General features: G+C 36.4%; 1 protein-coding gene and 1 long non-coding RNA gene across 2 annotated transcripts in view; one reads left to right on the top strand and one right to left on the bottom strand.

Moving 5' to 3' along the window:
* Positions 1-5,379, bottom strand: part of CRB1 (crumbs cell polarity complex component 1) — a 214,925-nt gene extending 209,546 nt beyond the window's left edge. The window contains exon 1 of the mRNA XM_077902339.1: positions 5,205-5,379. The gene's annotated coding sequence lies outside the window, so the exon portion shown is untranslated. The remainder of the gene's footprint in view (positions 1-5,204) is intronic.
* Positions 1-13,620, top strand: part of LOC144316442 (uncharacterized) — a 41,344-nt gene extending 27,724 nt beyond the window's left edge. Inside the window, exon 3 of the long non-coding RNA XR_013382390.1 lies at positions 10,348-13,620. This is a non-coding gene — a long non-coding RNA (uncharacterized LOC144316442). The remainder of the gene's footprint in view (positions 1-10,347) is intronic.
* The last annotated feature ends 3,113 nt before the right edge of the window (positions 13,621-16,733 follow it).

The following is a 16,733-nucleotide window of genomic DNA, read 5'->3' as shown; positions in this document are numbered from 1 at the left end:
TTGACACAAAGGTATTTAAGAAGCTTATGAGCAGTTGGGAGGGGAACTAAGTAGTGCTTTCTCTTCAAAGACTTCTAATGTGCCTCCCAAATTCTTTTTTAATAGAGAAAATGAGAAAGTAGTTTTCTCTTGCTTTGAGAATGTAAAAAATTATATATTAAATAATTCCTCAAGAGAGATAGAATCTCTTTTTAGATAGCTTTACACTACTGGAACCCTTTTGGGTCTAGATTTGATTTGTAAATCCGTAATTTGACTGATGAAGATCTCAGTGATCTTCTCAAATATCAATTATTTTCCTAAGTAAAGGTTGTTTGTAAACATTATCCAAAAATTTCATATCATAAGAGTTTAAAATCTATATATTCAAAGAAGAACTGCTTTTTAATCTAGAAAAAAATATTTTAACCTTGATTCTTTTCCATTCATCTTACTGTTTTCTGATTATATACTATCAATATTTACAATGTCATTTTCCAATAATGTTGACTTAGTTAGGGAGCTTTCCATTTGTTTTTGAACTTTGTTTCAGATTTGGAAAAATTGTAGACTATAAAAACAAAAAAGAAAGCTAGATTTCATGAATGGATTTTAGTTGCTGGTTCAATTTCATCTTCAACTAAATAAAATTAGCATTAATTTGATATGAGCATTACCTATAGTCTATATAAGTAGATACATTCCCTTACAAGTATAAGAGAAACAATATAAAGGGAAACAAGACACTCTATTAAATACTGAACCAGGAGTACCTAGTACCCTACGGCTTTCTCTTTTACAACATCATAGCCCCACAAGGAGTCAAAAGCTCCATCTTCTGTTTTGAGGAAACCTTCCAGGCAACCTGGTCTTTTAACAATAAGGAGTTGAGGACACATAGGACAATTAGGACAAGTGTAGACCAGAGCAACTGGGAATGAAAGGGAATTTTCTATTAGATGATCCACAGGCCATAGGCAATTGGTCTTCTACAATAACCAGAACAACTGGCCATCTCTTTCACACAAATTATAATATATGCTCACAAGAATGGAGAAGAATGATTTCAGGCATTGGTTTAATATCCTCATGTCTCTCTCAGGCTTAACCATCGTCTTCCCAAGCTGACTAACCTACCCCCACCTCTCCCACCCACAACCAGGTCCAACTTATTCTTTCATCTCTTGTCACTGACTTCTCCAGAGTAAAGCTCTATTACCCCCTCTCTATGCTTCCAGATCAGTTGACCCTCATATAATAACCCCCTAGAGTATATGCTGAGTCTCCTGTTTTACAGAGCCCAACATACTACAAAAAAAAAAAAAAGAAAAAAACTGCTAATCAAGGAAAAGATCAAAAAGCAGAAGAAACAAATAACAAAATCATAAATGATAAGAGAGACATAATGATTAAAGAGAAAGGAATATTGTTAAATTTTAAGAGATTACTTCTTATAATTCTATGCAAATAAATATAGAAATCTAGATTCAGTGAATAACTCTGTAGAAAAATACTTATTACCAAGTCTGAACCCAGTAGAGACAGAATAAAATAATGTTTTTTGTGTGTGACTTACTAAGCAAGAGACAATTAAGGAAAGTACCCTATATATTTTCTCCCATCCTTTTCTCTCTCTCATTTATCCCTTTTCTCACTCTTTCTGCTCTGGGATTAAATCTACAATAAAACATTAGTACTTAAGCCTTGCGTCATTGTAGGAAATCCAAGCAAAGACACACAAACATATAACATGTTTAAAAGGCACTGTTTTGAAAATAAGTTTTATTATTATTCATGTATGGTGAGGCCAATAGATGAATGGATGGTTGCCACTGAAAAGATAGTTTGTTATACACACTGCCTAAAAGGAGAGGAAATGTCAAGCTATGCAGGGACAGACAGGGAAACACCATGGTCAGTCAACAGACAGAGGAAGGGGAAAAAATGTGGGCAAAAGCCTTTTTTGTGATTTCTGCAGGAACAGGTGAGACAGGGTAAGCAGGTTTAATTTGAATAATTTTAGCAGGGTCTGGGGGGTAGAGGCTGTTTCTAGTTGTCTGATACCTCACTCAGGGGTTATTTGGGCAAAAGAATAGTGGTCTGGAGTATAAGAGTCTGATAAAGCAAGTGATGAGGGGTGTGCTCTGAATTAATTGTTTATATATGAAAGACATGTTTGCAAGGGAGTCTTATGTCTAGGAATTGGCTAGTCCTGGGAGGGACAGTCCTTCAGTCTCTCTAAGGTCAGCAAAAGGTCCTAGATGTCAAAGCATTGGAAATACAGAAAATAAAAAGGTGTGATTAATTCAGGCACTCAGTAACATCCAAAATAGTGAATAAAGTTGAAATTTTTAAATTTTGTGTAGAATATTTGTAAAAAATATATTTTCTGTAGAGTATGTAACTAGATAATAATAGTTATAGTTGATAGATATATGGTAGATAGATGACAGATTAGATAGGTGGTAGATAGCAATTCAACTTCTTTACTTTAAAAAGACTAATATCGGGCAACCCAGGTGGCTCAGCAGTTTAGCGGTGCCTTCAGCCCAGGGTGTGATTCTGGAGACCTGGGATCGAGTCCCACGTCAGGCTGCCTGCATGAAGCCTGCTTCTCCCTCTACCTATGTCTCTGCCTCTGTGTGTGTGTGTGTGTGTCTCTCATGAATAAATAAATAAAATCTTTAAAAAATAGACTAATACCAACTTTAAGAATGTGCTGCATCAATACATGAGTTATCACAACCACACATTAAATATGGAAAACAAATTGTTCTTACAATAGTTTAGAAAAGTCAATGCCTTTAATTCATTCTAACTGAAATCTCCTTTTTAGTTCATGATGAAGTCATTGTTTTAGTTGACTAAATCTAGACTTATTTATATAGACCAGTCTCCTTGTTACTAGCCTGATCCGTTTCACTAATCGAAGAGATTTACTTAAGAAAAAAAATGAGCATTGACTACCAGGCTCACATGGTCCTAGGTGCTGGCAAATGAAATAGACAAAATGACTACTTTTATAGAAGTAGGAAAAATATAGTAATAATAAATATGTAATAAAAGTATTTCAGGTGGTAAGCCCTATGGAAAGAAATTAACTGGGATATGAGAAACATCAGGTGCTATGCTAGGCAGGTGGAGGATTACTATTTTTATAGAGTGGTCAAGGAAGACCTGCTAATAGATGAGATATAAGCAGAAACCTGAAGGAAGTAGAGAAATAAGCAGAAGTAACCTTATCCCTACCCCTAACTCTTTAGGAGGAGACTTCCAGGGAGGGATAGCAGCAAGGGCATCTGAGGTGGGAACATCCTTGATGGGTTTGAGAATGAGTAAGGAAAATGCTGGTTGAAGGTGTCAGAAAGGCAAGAGGAGACTGGTTCTTGGCAGACCCTTTAAGCCATTGTAAATCTGCCTCAAGTATAATATGTTATATACCAAATAAAAGAGTTATGCAAAAAAAAAAAAAAAGAGTTATGCAAGAAAGCAGTAAGTGTAGAGAAAATGCTACTAACTTCCCTTGGGAAAGTGGACCCTAAGATAAATCTTAAACTATGAATCTAAATTAATGATCTGAATAAGGAAGTAGAGGAGAGGTGGGGATGTCCTAGACCTAGAAGGTATAACACAAGGCCTAGAGTCATGAAACGTTATAGTGAGTGTAGAGATCCATAGTTGACTAGAGTGTAGAAAGAATGTGGGAAAATGAGAGAGAATGAAGCTGCGCTGGAATACAGTAGTCAAGTCTTGAAAAGCCAAGGTAAGTAGGTTGGACACCATCTAGTAGAGCAGCTTTCTCAAACTGGCTATTTTGTATTAGGTTCTCTGGGGGAGGGCCAGGAATCTGCATTTTAAATGCTTTGAAGGTGATACAACCAATCTACTTCAGTAAGTCCCAAGACCTAAGAGTGTTTTAAGCATGGTGTTAAATATGGTATATAAATTGGAGGAGGAAAGCTTTGAAAGGGAACAATTGAAGGCAAAGAGTCCAAGTATGAGGCCAGCAATATTTTTCCTGTCTGAGAGACAAGGATCTAAACTGGAGTACTGGACACTCTTAAAGAGAAGGAGTCAATTTAAGAGATGCTGGTAGGACTTAGATATTGATAGAGAATAAGAGTACAGGAGAAAGAGGCATAAAAGATGATCCCCAGGCTTCTGGCCTTGCATACGGGGATATTTAATAAAGACAGTAAAGCCAAAGAAGTATGGTATTATTTTGAGTCTCAAAGCCAGGCAATGTGAATATTTGAAAGAATGTGAAAATATAAAATGTATCGTCATGTTACTTAAGTATTTTGCTCCAGAAAGCCTACACACACACACACACACACACACACACACACACACAACTATAGGGAATGGATTGGATGCAAATTAATACATAGCAGAACATATGTTTCCTCAAGCTTATGTGGTAGATTGCATGGCACAACAACAGCGCTAAAGAAAATCATGCCCCGGAGGCAGGAGGCTTAAAGTTGGTCCATTTAGAACAGAAATCCAGCCAGTGCTCATGCTCTAAGGCCCTGGGCTAGGTCATAGTGGAGAGTATATATTTAGGGTGTTCAGGGCCCCAGGCCCAAGGGTTGTGTTCAAAACAGGGACTCAGGCCTAGAGGGGAAAAAATAAACAAGTCAGCAGAAAAAGATATGCTAGCAATTAAAGTGAAAGAACAAGCTTCATAATCACGTGAGAGAATATTCCAAGGGCAACCAGACTAATTCCAGTTCCCAAGGTCTACTGCTTCGACTAAAAATGGCAGCGGCTCTATAAGGCTTAGTCTACCGTTGGAAGTTCCCTTGTGACTATAGCTGAGCAAGCTGGGATCAAGCAGCTGATGGACAGGCAAGAGAATCTGTTCCTCTAAAACAGGCAGATGGGACAGTAATTGAGATACATCCAATTGTGGGCTCCTTCCTACAATTACTGATGCTCATTTTTAACCAGGATGTGAACGACTAAGAGGTATATCTAAGAAAGAGTTATTAGATTATAAGTAATAGATTACCTTAAGAAACAAAGAATTTATTGGCAGCGTATTTAATGCCTCATAGACATTAGATAAGAACTCAGAAGAATAGGTTTGAATAGAGTGGAGTCTATGGTAGTGCAGAATCAAGATAAGAAAAATCACACAATTTTATCAGGATAATATCACTTGAGTGAATTTCATTTTCCCATCTGTCAAAGGCGGGAGAGAGAGAATCAGAGTAGCATACCTCAGGTAGGACAGCACACCTTGATTTGCCGTGGAGTACTGCCAAACGACACCAAATGGCAAAGTGAAGAGTCCTCCAAAGGAATTTAGAATGTTGCTTGCCTGCTTTTTTTTTTGCCCTTTTTTTTTTTTTTTTTTTTTTTTTTTTTACAATGTTGCTTTCAAAGGGAGAGGAAGTGGATGCAGGCAGCCAAAAGGAGCAAATGGCCATTATGAGCCTAAAGAGAAAAAAAAAAATTAAGAATCCATGACAAGCTTGAGTATCCTTAAGAGACTTTTAAACGTCAACAACAACAAAATCTAACGAATAAATCATTGTACATTATGACATGTAAAAAAAAAAATAGTCCCCATTGAAGAAAAATCTCACTGCAAATGCATTGGATATATATTTTTAAGATTTTATTTATTTATTCATGAGAGACACACAGAGAGACACAGAGACAGAGGCAGAGGGAGAAGCAGGCTCCATGCGAGGAGCCCAATGTGGGACTTGATCCCACGACCCCGAGTAAGCCAGAGGCAAATGCTCAACCCCTGAGCCACTCAGGTGCCCTGCACTGGATATTTTTTAAATGTACTTATTTGTGGTACTGAGTTCTGCAAAAGTTTAATTGGGATATATTTTTTAGAATTGTAGAGAGAGCATAAATATTATAAATTATAAAGGTCACATAATAAGATAAAACAACTCATTGATTAATTTATTGACATATATGAACTTCCTTTTTTCAAATCCTGTAATTGCCTTTAGAAATTATTTTATTTCACTTAAAGATATATAAAGACACCTTTTTAAAAACTGATTTTTTAGTTCAAGTGGCAGTCCTGGTTCTAGTTATTTTACATCCCTACTCAGCAATTAAAACAGATGAGGCCTTTTTGCTTTTTCTCTTCATTCAGTTATCACCACCACACAGAAGTAGAAATAGCAATGGAGGCTGGGATTCAGGTAGGAGAGACAATATGAAAAAAAAAACAAAATTCTGTTCACACCATAAATTATTGTGACATTATTAAGAAAAGAATATGAACAATTCTGACTAGTTCTCATTAATGATATAAAAATCAATTTCTAAAATCCTTAGTGGACTGAAAACTTTAGCACGCCATAGTAAATTTTTCTTATATCTTGATATGAATGATGATTATATAGAGTTTTGCGTGCCTCATTCATGACAAAGGAGGGCAAAGGGATACAAAGGGATTCATGTGCTGACCCTGGTCTTTGAGGGGGGTTGCCATCCCAAGGTGAATAATCACAAGGTTCTCAGGCTTGTAGAGTCTCCAGGAAGCTTTTTATCAAATGCATGTGTTGTGGCTTTCTTCCCTGGAATGATGCTTGTATCTATAGATAAATTTATCTGGCCTCTCTGTGGAGGAGTAGAGAGGATGTATGAATTGGAAGCTGAAAAGAGTAGAAAGGAGGCTCAGAGTTTGGATCAATAGCTGCCTGAAGCTTTTTCATCATTAGCAGCCCTAGCACATTTGGGATGAGCTCTGAGAATATTTCTGTGCCCAAGTACCTATTACTGAAAAAAACCTCCCCAAACCTCAGATTTAGAATTTTGATCTCACCAGGCCTCCCTGTAAGTGGTAGTAGAAGCTAACAGCAACAAAGAGCTGTTATTTCTTTAAAACCTTGATCATTTTGGCAACTGAAAGTGTAGCCTTAAAAATTCAAACCCACTAAGAAAAATATTCAAAACAAACAAATTTTAGAATGATTTCTAATTTGCCAAGTGATTCTTTGCCCTGCAAAATGACAAACCCATACACCACTTTCCTTCCAAAATGTTCTGTGTATCTTTTTGTTTCTTCATAATAAAGCAAATCTTGTGTGAATATGATGGACATGGTAATTCAAATCTAATTCTTTTGTGGTAGCATTCAAAGTCATTCATCAAGTTGTAAATATATACCAGGTTTCAAGAAGATAAAAAAAAAAACTCACATTAAGGGCTCATACTAAAATTGCTGTAGATAATCATAAATACATTGAATTATAACATAATGAGATAGACATTTTAAAACATGTTCAAAATGCCATGAAAGCATGAATGCAAAGATAATTAATTCTGCCTGAATATTTAGAAACAACTTCATGGAAGAATGCCATTTTATTAATTTTTTTATTTTTGAGATGCCATTTTAAATAGACATTTAAAGAATAAGTAAAAATATGCCAAGTAGCAAAGTGTGATAAAGGTATTCAAGGCCTAGGAGAAAGTAGAATAGCTTAACATATTTGTGGAATTGGCAAATAACTGTCTTGGCCAAGGGATGCTAAGAGAAAAATATTGAAAGATAGTCTAAAAGAAGTAAACTTACAGCAGATTTTGTGACCTGGAATGTCAGGCCAAGGAGTTTGGAGAATCAATGAAGTATCTATAAGGAAGGAAATGATAGAATCCGATTAGTAGTTTAAACTTAAGAATGATAATTCCAGCTGGTGTGATGGATAAAATCAGATCCTCTAGAAAATAGGGATTGCAGTCATCGAGGGCAGGGGGAGGGTGAATAACAACTCTGGTCTGCAGAGCAACTCTCAACAGCTGCCTATTTTTAAGTAACCTGCAAGCTAAGTAGCGATTCTTACATTCTTAAGTAGTCGGAAAAAAATTTGAATAGAATAATGTTTCGTGACATGTAAAATGCAAAAGTTACATGAAATTCAAATATCTGTGTCCATAAATAAAGTTTTATTAGAGCACAGCCCTGTTCATTTGCATTCAGAGAGTCTATGGCTGTACTCATGCGACAATGCCAGAGTGGAATATTTGTGACTGAGACCATATAGTCCACAAAGTCTAAAATATTGATTACCTAGCCCTTTACCAGGAAAGTCTACTGACTGCTGATCGAAGTTATAAACAAACTGGATGGCTAGGTCCAATATGAGTCACATCCAGAAAGATTCCAATTCCATTAGTCAAGTATCAGTATCACCTTAAAATATTAATTGCTCTAAATATTAACCCAATTCAAGTTCTGGTAACTGATAAAAATCCCAAATAGAGAAAAATACTACCATAGTAGATGTGGAGTAAACTGGCAATAAGTAGATAATCTAACTCTCCTTTTTCTTTCTTTTACCACAACACCAACTGGAATGACTTATTTCTTTTTATTTTTTTATAAATGTATTTTCTATTGGTGTTCAACTTGCCAACATATAGAATAACACCCAGTGCTCATCCCGTCAAAATAGACCACATACTGGGTCACAAATCAGGTCTGAACCGATACCAAAAGATTGGGATCGTCCCCTGCGTATTCTCAGACCATAATGCCTTGAAATTAGAACTAAATCACAAGAAGAAGTTTGGAAGGATTTCAAACACGTGGAGGTTAAGGACCATCCTGCTAAAAGATGAAAGGGTCAACCAGGAAATTATGGAATGACTTTTTAAAAACACATTAAAAAATTGGAAAATCCCATATTGCCCTGAAAACTTGGGGAGAAAGCTAACTCTATGGGACAACTTTCAAGGAATTTCTGACAGAATGTTTTGAAAATGAGACTTAAAAGAAGCCAGAAAGAGTCGTCATGCAACTGCTTTGGGAGAAAGTGATATTAATTGGCCGGAGGTAAGTAGAGGAGATATTTCGAGGGAGGGGGATTAAAAGCACAAGCTTTGATGTCAGCTCCACAATAAAACTCTATCTCAGTCTCAGTCATTTACTCTGTAAATGTATATTTAATGAGTACCAACTGTATGCTAGGCAATTACATGATATTTTACAAGCTTAACATATCTACACCTGTTTAAACCAGTACCTTATGCTGTAAAAATCAAGTCACCACCACCACCACTCTGCAAATAACAGACAGTTTACTGTTAGTGCTTGCTATGCGCTTAGCATTTTTCTAAGCACCTTGTATACAGTGGTCCCCCCTTATTGGCAGGGCATGCATTCCACAACCCCTAGGGGTTGTCTGAAAACAGAGAGCACCTGACTCTATATATGATGTTCTTTCCTGTACATACATACTTATACCAAAATCTTATTTATAATTTTAAGCACAGTAAGAGAGGAACAGCAATGATAATAAGGAGAACAATTATAACAATGTACTGTAATAAAAGTTATGCAAACGTGGTTTCTCTCTCTCTCTTAAAATATCTTATTTCCTCTACTCAATGATGTGATGATGTGAGATGATACAGTGCTTTCATGATGAGATGAAGTGAGGGGAATGACATAAGCCCTGTGCCGTAGCATTAGGCTACTATTGATCTTTTGATGGTTTATCAGAAAGAGGATCATTTTCTTCCAGGCTGCGGCTGACCCCACAGAGAGCAAAACCCTGGATTTAGGGAGGACTACTGTGAAGTATTCATTCTAATCCTCATAACGCCATTTTATAGATGAGTAAATCAAAGTTCAGAGAAGTTAAGTAAATTGCACAAGTATCGACAGCATGCTGCAAAGTAGCATGATGTCTATGTTTTATTGCTCAATAAATGGTGGCTAAAACTTTATTTTGTGGAAATCATTTAATATATATAATATTATATATATTATATTATTACATGTATTATATGTAATAATATATATTATGTTGCTGAACTAGCATAACTTACATCAAGCAACCCTTCAAAGTAAAACCTGAAAGCAGCCATTAACAGAATGTAGGTGGATGGAAAAGGAGTCTGAAAAGAATCAAACCATGGGGTTTTTTGGAAAACATAGTCTCCATATTTAAAAATGAATAAAGAGGAGAAAAGGAGTTTTGTATTATCATTGAACTTAAAATATTTGCTTTATTAAACAAGAACTAAACAATGAGAGAAATTGACTGAATAATGGGGACAGCGTAAGAAAATGTCACAGGAGAATTGAAAATAGTTTTCAAAAGATTTTTCCCTGCTTACCACTATGCATCAAAATAAATTTCTTTTTTTTTTTTTTTTTTAAAGATTTTATTTATTTATTCATGATAGTCACAGAGAGAGAGAGAGAGGCAGAGACACAGGCAGAGGGAGAAGCAGGCTCCATGCACCGGGAGCCCGATGTGGGATTCGATCCTGGGTCTCCAGGATCGCGCCCTGGGCCAAAGGCAGGCGCCAAACCGCTGCGCCACCCAGGGATCCCCAAAATAAATTTCTAATTGAAGAATGATTTATTTTTTTTTTAAGATTTTATTTATTTGACGGAGAAAGACAGAGGACAAGCAGAGGGAGTGGCAGGGGAAGAGGGAGAAGCAGACTCCGCATGGAGCAGGGAGCCCGACATTGTGCTTGATTCCAGGACCCAGAGATCATGACCTGAGCCAAAGGTAGATGCTTAACCGACTGAGCCACGCAAGTGCCCCTGGAAGAATGATTTAAACGAAAAAGGTAAAACAATAAATAATGCATAACAGAATATAGGTTCAATGACATCATTCTGGAATGGTGAAGAACTTTCTACCACTAATACCAAAACAAATGCTATAAAGAAACATTTTATATTTGAACCAATTGAAAAACAAATGAAAACCTGAGGAAAAGTAGTGGTAATCTATATGGCCAAGGATAAGTCATATAGGCTTTCTTCCTACTACAAGGCCTTTGCACATTCTCTCTGTCTATAAATGTTCCTGTATATCACCCTTCAGTGCTCACTGCCATCACCAAGTATTATTTCCTCAGGAAGGCTTTCATGGCCTATTATATTTGTGGGTCTACCATAAAAAACTAGCACAGACGAGTAGCTGAAACAACAGAAATGTATTGTTCTGGAGGCTACAAGAGCAAGATCAGGGTGTTGACAGGATTGGTTCCTTCTGGGGGCCATGAGGGAAGAATCTATTCTATACTTTCTCCTAACTTCTGGTGGTTGGTTGGCAATTTTTGCCGTGCCTGGATTTCTGCCGCATGACCCCAATCTCTACCTTCATCTTTATATTGCTTTCTCCCTTTTGTGTGTCTGTTTCTAAATCTCCCCCTTTTGTAACAATACCGATCCTATTGGATTAGGGGCCTAGCCTACTCCAGTATGACCTCGTCTTAACTAATTAAATCTGCAAGGATCCTATTTCCAAATAAGGTCAAGTTCTGAAGCATTGGAGGTTAGGACTTCAACATATGAATTTGGGAAAACAATTCAACCCATAACATCAACATAAAGCCCCCTTTTTATATTCATTCTTTAAATACCAGGAACAACATTCTTTCCCTTTGTACCACGAATGAGAGATGTGCTTTTGCATTTGTTTGTGCTATTGTTTTATTAATATCAGTCTTCTCCATAAAACTGTAGGCACAAAGTTGAAATTACCTCAATGACAAATGGAGTAACATTGACCTGTTCACTCAAGAAATAGTTTCTCTGTGCAAAGTCCTGGATTAGGCATCAAATATACAATAGTATACAAGGCAAGACAGTCATTACCCTCACTGACCACGTATTTTAACAGAGAAATAGAGGGTAGATACATACATGCATACATACATAGAGAAGTAGATGAGAGATGAGAGAGATGCACTGCTGAACAGTTAATGCTAACAAGTCCATTTTACTTTTTACCCCAATTTTTCCTTTTGCCCCTGAAAAGAGCTCTATCCCTGGCTCCTCCGGCCTTCCTTCAATGTAGCCTTAGTCTCTAATTAACAATAAGCAATGAAAGCTAAGTTTATCTATACTTTGGAAGTTTTCTCTCCCCCTGCCCACTGTGTAGTGAGATCCAGAGCTGATCTGCTGCTACTACATTCAATCTCTGGTGTAGGAAATGTTGCTGAAACATGGAGCTCCAGGTTCCTGCCTAAATTTAGGTACACAAGTGGTTGTTTTCCTTAGTTTTAAACATGTGAGCTCTGGGGCCAGACTGCTCTGCTTTTGACACTAGCTCTATGTCTTTTTGTGTAATCTAGAGAAAGTTACTAAATCTTTGTCTCATCTTTAAATCATATTAGTACTCACTTATGATTATAAGAATTAAATATATTGTAAAATGTTTAATATGTTAACATGGCACATAATAAGGAATCCTAAAACTTTAATAATTTAAGGCCAAACTTCCTGGCTGCTGTTCCACCAGATTCCTAATTGCCTTCTAGTTTTCTGTTAGGATTTCCCTTTTTTTTTAAACTGAGGTTGTTAAGAGCACAGAAACTTTACCTGAAAACCCTTGCCCCAAAGACTATGGAAACCCAGCATACTAGAACTGTACCAAGCTGAGAAAGAAGCCAAAGATGGATATTTGTCCTCTGGAAAGATGGAAATGCAAGCTATGTGTAGATACTGATTGTAACTCGACATCTTAGCTGTAAATATGGGCCACCCAAATTCAGAACAGCATATACATAGAGAAAAGATCTCATAGCTCATTGCCTAGGAGTAAAATATACCAGTTACTTTTTCTAACTTCACTCTTGATGGGTTTTCCCACTCTGGACTTTTTACCTACTACTTAGAATGTCAGAGTATTAGCCAGTTCCTCACAACTGAATTAATCTCCCAGAATTTAGATCCTGATTTCTTACCTGTTCCTTTCTGCAACATTTGTTTTCTATAACATAGGCATTTTGACAGTCTAGACCTTTCACACCACTAGCTTTATTCTATCTGGAAATCTTGTGAAGATTTCTTTAGTTCTTGTGAAGAAATCTTTAGTTCAGAGTTCTCCTCTCCAGAGTGCCAGAATAGGAGACCTCATACTAGGAACACTCATCTTCCCTAAACACTATTCATTAATTTCAATAGTTCAATATTATTATTGAATATTATTAATGGTCATTCCACAGCATTCAGAGAACTCTATAGTTTATATCCCTCTGCTATCTAACTATAGTCCCTGGTCTTCACTCAGAAATTTCAAGAGTCTATAAAAGCACCATTCACAAATGAATAACTGCATCAACCTTTCCTAATTGGAAAATTTCATCTACAAGATTATTCATGACTTCCTTGTAATTATAAAATATTGGGGAAAACCCATATGTCTATCAAAAGGAACATATAGGAGACTGGTTAAAATATATGGTCTAAATATTTAATAGAGTACTAAACAGTTGTTTAAAAAAGAACAAAGTATATGAACTTGAGCTTCATAAAATTCTCCAAAGGCTATTGCAAAATTGTAATGTGAAAAATGGTGCATATATAGTACATATGTAACATTTGCATTACAAAAACAATTATAATTACATGTGTCCATTTATCTATGCATAAAATATCATCAAAAGAATTAAAAAGAAAAACTAATAACTCACTTTAGGAAGAATACCTGAGTGGCTAAGGGACAGGAATGAGTTGGAGATTATTCATAACATATCTTTTTATGCTTACCATTTTTAAATTTATGATTATAGTATTTCCTTAAAAATTAAGAAAAAGCTTCATGATTTATTCTGAAATCTGTGGTATTTAATTATATTTTGTTTAGAAAGTAACATTTTATTTTAATTCTGTACCTGAGTTTAATCATTGCAAAGACATTTCAATCAATAATAAAATTCAAATTAAAGTTAAAATTTACCCCTCTGTGTGTATTTCATAAATTTATAGACATATAATCAATGTTAATGGCATCATAATTTAATCTTCAGCTATTTTTTTCACCATTTATTTTATTTTATTATTTTAAATTTTCAGAAAATTTCCAATATAAGACAATAATTTTATGAGCATATGAAATAGAAACTGTCTAAGGCCCAGCCCTATTCTTTTTTTTTTTTTAGAATAACAAAAAATATTTTACTAAAACATAAGATTTACAGAAGTTTCCAGACAAGTCATACAAAATGGTCACAAGCTTTTTCTTGAAGGAAGGATTCTACACTTGACAGCAAAGTCACAATGTTATGAGTGAGGGCTGTGATGTTTGTTTAATGTTCCCATTTTCTTTCAAACAATCAAGCTTGTCCATCTACAGCGTCTAAATAAACTTAGACTTGGCTAGAGAGCATATTCTAAGGAAATGGTTAGCTGCTTTTAACCGATGCAATTAGATCACCATAAAAAGGGGGAAAAGAGCCCATAAAATTAAAATAAAACTACCTCTCCCCCTCAAAAATAATAATAAAGAAAAACACCCACACCCCTGCAGCTAACCCTGACAACTACCTTCATTCACAGTGCTTTATACTTAAACCATGATGGAGGAAATGAATAAAAGCAGAGAGGGGCCACTGCTTTTAAACGTTTCACAACAATCCAGATGGTATTTCTAGCCTCTGCTCATGCTTTACAACAGTGAATCAGGACAAGACATAGATTTGCTAATGTGCATTTAACCTATTCTTGACTCCAGTACACTCATCCTTCACTCATCTCATTGATCTCTTTTTTTCTCTTTTGGTGTTTTCCTGTCTTCCTTTGAAGACATACTTCGGAGATATTGCAGGTTTAATTTCAGACCATTGCAATAAATTGAATATCACAATAAAATAAGTCAAAGGAATTTCTTGGTTTCTCAGTGCAGATAAAAGTTATGTTTACACACTGCTATAGCCTATCAAGTGCAGTAGGAATATGTCTTTTAAAAAAAAACAGTGCATGCTTTTATTTTTAAAATGCTTTATTACTAAAAAAAAAATGCTTATCATTTTCTGAGCTTTCAGCGCGTCATAATCTTTTTGCTGGTGGAGGATCTTGCTTCAGTGTGGATGGCTCCTGACTGACCAGGGTGGTGGTGCTGAAAAGGCAGGCAGTGACAGTTTCTCAAAATAAGGCAACCATGAAGACTGCCACAGCAATCAATTCCTTTCATGAGTGATTTCTCCGTAGCATGCAATGCTGTTTGATGGCATTTTACCCATTAAAGAACTTTTTTCAAATTGAAGTTAGTTCTCTCAAACCCTGCTGCTGCTTTATCAACTAAGTTTACATGATATTTAAAATATTTTTTGTCATTTCAACAATCTTCACAGCTTCTTCACCAGGAGCAGTTTCTATCTCAAGAAACTACTTTCTCCATTCATCCATAAAAAGCAACTCCTCATCTGTTTAAGTTTTATCAGAGGGAAGCACCAATCCAGTCGTGTCTTTGGGCTCCACTGCTAATTCTAGTTCTCTTGCTATTCCCACCACATCTATGGTTACTTCCTCCACTGAAGTCCTAAACCCCTCAAAGTCATCCATGAGGGTCAGAATCAACTTTTCCCAAACTCCCGTTAATGTTGCCATTTGGGCCTCTTTCCATGAATCACAAATATTCTTAATAGCACCTAGAAAAGTGAACCCTTTCCAGAACATGTTGCCCAGATCCATCAGAAGAATCACTATTTATAACAGCTATAGTCTTATGAAATGTGTTTCTTAAATAATAAGACTTAAAAGTCAACATAACTCTTGATCCATATGCTGCAGAATGGATGTTGTGTTGGCACGCGTGAAAACAACATTGTACATCTCCAGCACAGCTTTTGGGTGACCAAGTACATTGTCGATGAGCAGTAATCTTTTACAAGGAATTTTTTTCTGAACAGCAGGTCTCAACAGTGAGCTTAAAATATTCAGTAAACCATGTTGTAAACAGACATGCTGTCATTTAGGCTTCATTGTTCCATTCATAGAGCCCATAGATGAAGCATAATTCATAAGGGTCCCAATGGTAAATGAGCATTGGCTTTAAGAGAAAGTCACCAGCTGCATTAGCCCTAACAAGAGTCAGCTTATCCTTTGAAGCTTTGAAGCCAGGCATTGATTTCTCCTCTCTAGTCATGAAAGTCCTAGATGTGTCATCTTCCAATAGGAGACTGTTTCTCCTACATTGAAAATCTGTTGCTTAGAGTAGCGATCGTCATTAAGTCTCTTAGCTGGACCGGGTGGGTAACTTGCTGCAGCTTCTACATGAGCACTTGCTGCTTCATCTGGGAACTTCGTGTCAGGGAGTTGGCTTCTTTTCTTAAACCTCATGCCCCAACCTCTGCTAGCTTCAGACATTTTTTCTGCAGCCTCTTGACCTCTCCCAGCCATCACAGAATTGAAGGAGAGGTAGGGGCTTGCTCTGGATTAGGCTTTGGCAAAAGAGAATGTGTAGCTGGTTTGATCCTCTACTAAAGCACTAAAACGTTCTCCACATTGGCAATAAGGCTGTTACACTTTCTGTCATTTGTGTGTTCACTGAAGCAGCACTTGTAATTTCCTTCAAGAACTTTTCCTTTGCATTTACAGCTTAGTTAACTGTTTTCTGCAAAAAGACGTAGCTTTCAGCCTATCTCAGCTCTTGACATGGCTTCCTCACTAAGCTTAATTATTTGTAGCTTTTGATTTAAAGTGAGAGATGTGTGACTCTCCTTTTCACCTGAAACCTCAGAGGCCATTGTGGGGTTATTAATTGGCCTAAATTCAGTATTGTTGTAGCTCAGGGAATAGGGAGGCCTTGAGGAGAGGGGAAGAAATGGGGTAATGCCTAGTGGTGTAGTCAGAACACACACATTTATTAATCTCATCATCTTATATGGGGTGTGATTTGTGGTGCCCCAAAACAATTATAATAGTAACATCAGAGATCACTAATCACAGATACATTAATAATGAAAATGTTTGAAATATTTGCAAGAATTACCAAAATGTGACAGAGAGACATGAAGGGAGA

Source organism: Canis aureus, chromosome 6, assembly GCF_053574225.1.
Source record: "Canis aureus isolate CA01 chromosome 6, VMU_Caureus_v.1.0, whole genome shotgun sequence".
NCBI classification, from domain to species: domain Eukaryota; kingdom Metazoa; phylum Chordata; class Mammalia; order Carnivora; family Canidae; genus Canis; species Canis aureus.
Note: the sequence above shows the minus strand (reverse complement) of the source record. Positions and strands in the feature narration are given on the sequence as shown.